The following is a 7,141-nucleotide window of genomic DNA, read 5'->3' as shown; positions in this document are numbered from 1 at the left end:
TCAGCGAAGCGTCGAAGGGGCTGCTTCACCGGTCTTGCGTCTGGTCTGACATCGTCGACTATGCTGAGCTAACTCCCTCGGCACACCTGGCAGGTCTTGAGTTGACCATGCGAAGATATCCCGATTCTCACGGAGGAAGCTGCCGAGCTCGCCTTCCTATTTTTCCCCTAGGCCGGCACCAATGATGACGGTGCAGTCCGGGAACTCGCTGTCGACCTATATCTTCTTTGTCTCCTTGGCTGCCTGAAAAGCTACGCTTCCATTAGGATTGTCATTACCGGCAGACCGACTTGTGCCGCCTGCGCCATCGCAACAGCTTCTTGTAATTTCTTCTTCTCACCGGCGATGACCAGCGACTCGGCCAAAGCAGATCCAACCGTCGCACATTCCATTGAGCGTTTGTAGTTGTCCGTGATAGTTATGGTACCATTTGGTCCCAGCATCTTCATCTTGAGATAACCGATGTCGGTGGTAGCCATGACCTTGGCGAGTGCCGGTCTGCCGAGCAGCGCGTGGTATGGACTATTGAGGTCCACCACCTCGAACGATAGGTTCTCAGTCCGGCAGTTCTCCCGGGTGCCGAATAAGACATCGACTCGAATCTTGCCCAGTGGGGCACAAGATCTCCCGGCACGATACCATGAAAGGTAGTCCGGCTTGGCTCAAGCATGTTGTCGGTAATGCCGAGCTTAAGCATCATGTCCCGATATAGGATGTTTATGCTGCTCCCATTGTCGATGAGGACTCGAGTGAATTTGACGTTAATGTCGGGCCCGATGAGTGTCGGATCAACCACCAAGGCATACCCACCGGGATTCGGCATAACCTGAGGATGATCTCCCCGGTTCCAGTTGATCTCCTGCTCCGACCAATACAGGAATTTCAGAACAGACGGCATTACCGCATTGATCTCCATTTCTCGCCTACGCTGACTTTGCTTGTCGGTGGGCTCAGTGATGAAAATCATGTAGCTCTGGTGAGGCTCCTTGTACTCGTTTCTCCCGGCATACCCTGGGATTTCTTGTCCTTCTACCTGGTTGACTGCATTGTTTGCTTGAGGGGGTCCTTGGATCTGTGCGTTTGCGCCTGAGAGGGTGGAGGTGGGGGTAACCGGCTTGCCTCGCCGTTCTCGGTCCGTTGCATCCAGCTGCATTGCCGTGTTGTGTGATTCGCCGGCTTGTTGGGGTTAGTCGTGTGAAAACGACAAGGCTGATCCAGCATCACCTCGAAAGTATACTTTGGCTTATCCTGCCAGGGCTTCTTTTGCTCCCCCTTCTTAACCCAATGCCGATTTCCTGTTTTTTGACGTTGGTTGGAACTGGCATCAGGTTGATCCTGAATTACGGCGACATGGGCTGGCCCATGCCGATAATCCGACCTATCATCCCTTCTCTTGTTGTGATGATCTTGATGATCGTTCGGAACGCCCCTACAGGATTGTATGTCGGCTGCTCCCTTTGTGGTTCCGTCGGCATCAGCGATGGCTGAGTCGGATCGCCAAGTGCATACATGTTGGCGATCCTGATCATTTCAGATAGATTGGTCGGCATCTCTCTTTGCAGCCTCTGCCATTGCATGCTACCGTGCCGACATCCCTGGGCAAACCATGCTATGGCTTGCGATTCAACTATTCCTTCACAGGAGTTGCGGAGATTGTTCCACCTTATCAGGTAATCCCGGTCAGTCTCGTTGTCTCTTTGCTTGCACATGGACAACTGTTGAGGACGATTCGGCCTCTTGTAAGTGCTGGTGAAGTTGCTGACAAAGGCATCCTCGAAATCAATCCAGCAGTTGATGCTGCTCTCCCGCAAGTTGTTTAGCCATATCCTTGCCGGTCCTACAAGCATCTGGGGAGCGTAACACACTGCCCATCTGCGATTGCCACCTGCCACGCTTACTGCCATGACATAGTCTTCCAGCCAATCTTCCGGCTTAGTACTGCCGTCATATGTTCTCGTACCCCTGGGCAGCTGGAAACCCGGGGTTGGTCTTTCCCTCATGATTTGGTTCGCAAAGCAACGCGGTCCCGGAGGACCTTGCTCTTCCAAGAGCTCGGACAGATAGATTCGATCAAGTCGAAACCGAGCATCTAGGGGTGATACCTGCCTGTAGCCGACTCTGCCTCCGAGCGGACCAAGGTTGTCGCGTTCTCGCCTGATATAACCCTCGTCAGCCAAGGCCGAGTATCCGTCATCGTGACGATCATACCGGCGATCTGCACCTCGATACAGGAGGTTGCACCCAACATCCTGCTGTCTTACAGCAGTATTGGGTGCCGGACCCCGAGGTCGGTGTCCGTGACCGAACGAGTAACATTCCTGCTGATCTCGGCGATTACCGCCGGGACGTAGACCACTTTGGCTATCATCAACCCTCCTGACTATTTGCCTCTGAGCCAAGGCTAGATCATAACGTTCAAGCTGCTTATCTCGGCCAGAGTTGACACTTTTGTCCCGTTTGCCACCAGGCGAGGATGCTTGTTTGTCAACCCGGCCACCAGCATCTACAGCCGAGTGAATGACCTGCGATGCACCGGGTCTGCCGTGCATTCTCATGTATGCCTCATTTTGCTCATTAGCTGTTTGGAGCAGCTCTTTCACGCGCAGTTGCTGCTGCCAAAGTGCCTCTCCCGTGAGATTCGGCAACTCCTCAGCCGCAGCCTTGGCAGCCCGGAGGTTTTTGACAGGGGTATTGTATTTCGGCTTTAGTGCCGAGGCAAAACTTGCCGACGTAGCTGGCACACCCCTGCCATCTCTTGTCATCTCGGCATTCAAGTTCTTGTCATGGTTACGCACCTCTCCGACTCTGCTAGGGTTAGTAAACGCAGTAGAACTAAGACCGTGAGCTTTGTTATACTCACGAAGCGAGATCTCGAGTTGTTGTCGGGCGTTGGCGACGTCGACTACTTCTTTTAGCAGCTTCTGCCTCTCGAACTCCAATTCCGCCTGCAGCTGAGCCGGGTTAACGTTCGATGATACTGGCGTAGTCAACCGCTCGATGGAGGCCTGGATCTGAGTCGGCTTCGGCGGCAAAGCCGACGTGCCGGCCTAAGCAGCGATGTTCTCCGGCTTCTCCAAGGGGAGCTTCACCGTTCTGCCGGACTTGGCTGGGACCGCGCCTCTTCCTGCAGCGTCCCTTCCAGTATCAGCACCGTGAGCGGTCACAATTACCTCCACACGGTCAGCGAGGCAGTCAGCGTGCTGGCCGCGAACCGTGCAGACAACGGGTGGATCTTCAGCCATCACCACCTGCTCTGGGTACCTGCAAAGGCAGTCAGTAGCCACATAAACCTCGTGCAAGCCGAAGTTGATGAAGCAGCCGGTGCAGGGAAGCGGCGTGCCGTTGAAGCAGCCCGCGTTGTTGTTGATGAAGCCCAGAGAGCCGAATCTCTGGACCAAACCGCAGACCACGCGCTCTCCGGTGACGAGGAAACTTCCCGTCCGGATGGAAACTCCAGCCAGCGCCGCTGCTGGCCCCACGGTGGACGCCAACTGTCATGGTGGTGTCACAGCAGATGCCATAGGATGGCTTAACTTGGGGCCGATGGACGATGGAGGAACCGGAGGAGGGAGGACGTGAAGAAGAACACGCACAATTCACACGAGAACACACTGATTTATCCAGGTTCGGAGCCCTCTTGTCGAGGTAAGACTCCTACTCCTGCTTTGTTGTACAAGCCGAGATACCGAGATCTACAATGGCGCTCCTTGAGCTGTATTATTGAGGAAGAAGAAGAAGAAGAAAGGGGAAACCCTAGAATGCTCTCCCTTCCCTACAGAGGGGTAAGGTTCTATTTATAGGCCGCACATGGTACACTGCCATGTGGGCCGATTCTAACGTCACCATCCTTGGGCTCCACTGGGCACGTGGCTTGGTTCCCTCCAAGCAGCGCCGCAGGGGGCAAAGCAACTTTACTTTTCCTGCCAGCCGGCAGCGGGTACAGCTATCCTCTGCCGGCTTCCGTCATAGATTCCCTTTCGGTGCTTCTTTAGCATCGTCACCTGACACCGGGATGCAGACGCTGACCGCTTTCCCTGGAGTGATGATGGCGCTACTTTACTTTGCACCGCGTGGTCAGGATAAGACCGTTGAGGGATCTCGGCTATTGCCAAGACTCTCGGGTATGCCGGCTTAGCGTTAGTTGTACATGGAAATGCTGGCATGCTTATCTATGCCAGCCTTGCCTCTGTTGTCCTGGCTAGAGTTGTGTCGATGTGACCCTAGCCAGGGTCAAACCTTTTCGCCTCCCCGTCCCCAAATGGCAGCGTCCGAAGAACACGCGTCCCCGATCATATTAAATTGGGACCAGCTACCCGTCCCCATCCCCACACACACCCACTCACCTCCTCCCAAAACCTTAGCCACCGCCGACCACCGCCGAGCTCGCCCCCCAAGCGATGGCGCCCAAGAGGCAATGGCCGCCGGCGAGGCGCCATGACCACGAGGCGGGCTCGTCCTCCGGAGCCCGCAACCAACGCTGTTACACATCACGCCGCCCGCCCGTCGATGTAACATCCCAAAATTTCAAATTCTTTCATATGCATTGCATCCATGAGCATCATGCCCGAATTGCATATTTGAATTCAAATTTGAGTCTCAAAAGGCTTTTAAAAGTTTTTATTTCAATTTAAACCCTAGGGTTTACACACATTTGAGCTTTGGATCTTCAAACCAATAGGGTTTATTTATAAAAGGGGTTTATTGCATATATATAAGCTATCCCATAATTTTTGGATAATTTTTGGAGTGGAAAAACTATTTTATTTAAATAGTTATATAGCCCTAACGGCATTTATAGGGCAAATGTATTTTTATATATTTTATTTTGAGGGTAAATTATTCCCAAAAGTTGAATCATGATAGAACATGATTTTACAAATTTTCTGGAATTTATTTGGACCAATTTGGAGTTCAAAATCAAAAGTTAACAAAGAAATAAGAAAAAGGGAAAAAGAAAAGAAAAAAAAAGGGAAAACCGGACCGGTCCAAACGCTTGGGCCGAACCGGCCCAGAACCGACCGCGCCGAACCGAGCGAGCCGGCCCAGCCAGCCCGGTCCGCCCGCTGCACGCGTGGGACCCACGCGTCAGGGTCTTCTTCCCCGTTAGGAAAGCCGGTCGCCGAATCCGCGCCGGACACCCCGCCGCCGCAATCTCCGTTCCCGTTGTTCCGACCTTCCCAGAGCAGCCTGAGCGCATCCCTATAAAGCCTGAGCTCTCTTTTCTTCTTCCCCTCTGCTCGCCCCCGCTCGCACGCGCCCACGCTGCCGGATTTCGCCGCCGAAGAGCTCCGCCACCGCCGCCGTTCTCGCGCCGCGCCCGACCTCGCCGGTGAGCCATTCCGCCCGCATCTTCAAATTTCTGGAGGCCCTCGTCCGTGTGCATCTTTTGACGCGTGCATTTTTTTATCATGGTGCCTTGCAGCCGCTGAATTAGCGCCGCCCGCCGCTCGCCGGAGCCCGCGTCGTGCCCCCGCCCGCTCGCCGTCGTCCTAGGCAAGGCGCCCGACCCCCCCGAGCCGCGCAGCCCGTGTCCCCGACCCCGCCAGGCCGAGCCGCACCCGCCGCGCCCACGTCGCCCGAACCGCCCGCCGCTGCCCGCCCGTGCCTCGCCGCCGCCGGAGCTCCTCGCCGGAACCCAAGGTTCCTGGAGGTGAGATCTCGTCCGTCCATTCCAAATCAACGGCTCAGATTATATCATTTTATTTCACTTAAACGAACCGATACCGACGAATGAGAAGCCACCACGTGTCACTGCGTAAATAAAATTGAAAATCAAATATTAATTCCCCGAATAATTAGAAATGGCACTTTTGCAGAAAAGCCCCTGTAACTTCAAATGATCATAACTTTTAAACCCTTTGGCCAAATTTGACAAACTTGACCTTTTTGGAAAGCTCTAAGCCTGTAGAATATTTTGGTATTGTCCATTTTCAAATTTAAATTTTTTAATCACATTCAAATTACAGAATAGGGTTTTATGCTATTTAATTCATAACTAATTATTTAGAAGTCGTTTTGAAATGAAACCAGTGCCCAAAAATTTGTTTTATTGTCCTCTATCCAATGGGACAGAGAAATAAATATTTTGAATTAATTTATTTGGCTGATGCCAATAAAATCTTATTCTAGGGTTTAAACCCTAACCTTTCCTATTTGTTTAAAACCCTAATTACATGTGCGTAATTATCAATGCTTTGGACAGTAGATCATCCGAATAAAATCAACCCACTCATGTCACATGTTTTGCATTGCATCATGGCATACATCTTCTTTTGTTTGTATGGTGTGTTTATGTCTGCAATGCTTGTGTTGTTTAGTTTTCTCGGAGAGCGAACTGTGTGACTGTGAAGAGTGCTTGAATACCAACTGCTATCAAGGCAAGTTCACTTTGATCATTTACCTATTATTTTATTATGCAGTAGATTTTATTAGCTGCATTGTTAGGATTATTATTGTATCTATGCTAGCTATGATCTCTCCTAGTAGTATAGGATACCCTTGCCATGTCTTCACCACCAATTGCCATCGTAGTAGTAAAATGCTATGCTATGATAATATACGAGGGTGGTATTATTACAATGTGATACTATTGAATTACAATATGGTTTTCCTAGTGTATGGCAAAACAAGTAATTCAATGAACCGTCCTGAGTGGGCTGCTTTGAGGAAGTGGAGATGTATGCGACGTCAGGTCCATTTCTGTGGGTCCATTTCTATGAGTCGTCTCGCTAGTTCTATGGGAGCGCCTGCGTTGCAACCGAGGAATGCCACCCGGGGTAACCAGAGACTGGACTAGTTTCCTGTTTAGTAGCTTCCCAGTACAACCACGTGGTATTATGGGCTCTGCCAGGATGGATGTAAGAAATATGAACCTGAATCCGAGGTGACATCCGTATGTAGCAGTGTAGATTGGAACGCGTCCCTCAGGTGGTTTGGGGGAATATGTTTTGAAAATTCCTGTAATCGATGTCGTTGCTACTCTACCCTGAGGACAGCAAGGAATTAACACGTCGATTTCTTGTGGGTAAAGTGTACCACCTCTCGAGAGTGTCAAACTAAGTACTTAGCCGTGTCCCCGGTTACGGACAATTATGAGCAACTAGATATTGGGGCTGTAAGGAAGGTCTCACTCATTCCAATT

This window comes from Brachypodium distachyon, chromosome 2, assembly GCF_000005505.3.
Source record: "Brachypodium distachyon strain Bd21 chromosome 2, Brachypodium_distachyon_v3.0, whole genome shotgun sequence".
Classification (NCBI taxonomy): domain Eukaryota; kingdom Viridiplantae; phylum Streptophyta; class Magnoliopsida; order Poales; family Poaceae; genus Brachypodium; species Brachypodium distachyon.
The sequence above is the reverse complement of the archived record's forward strand: the minus strand, read 5'-3'. Positions refer to the sequence as shown.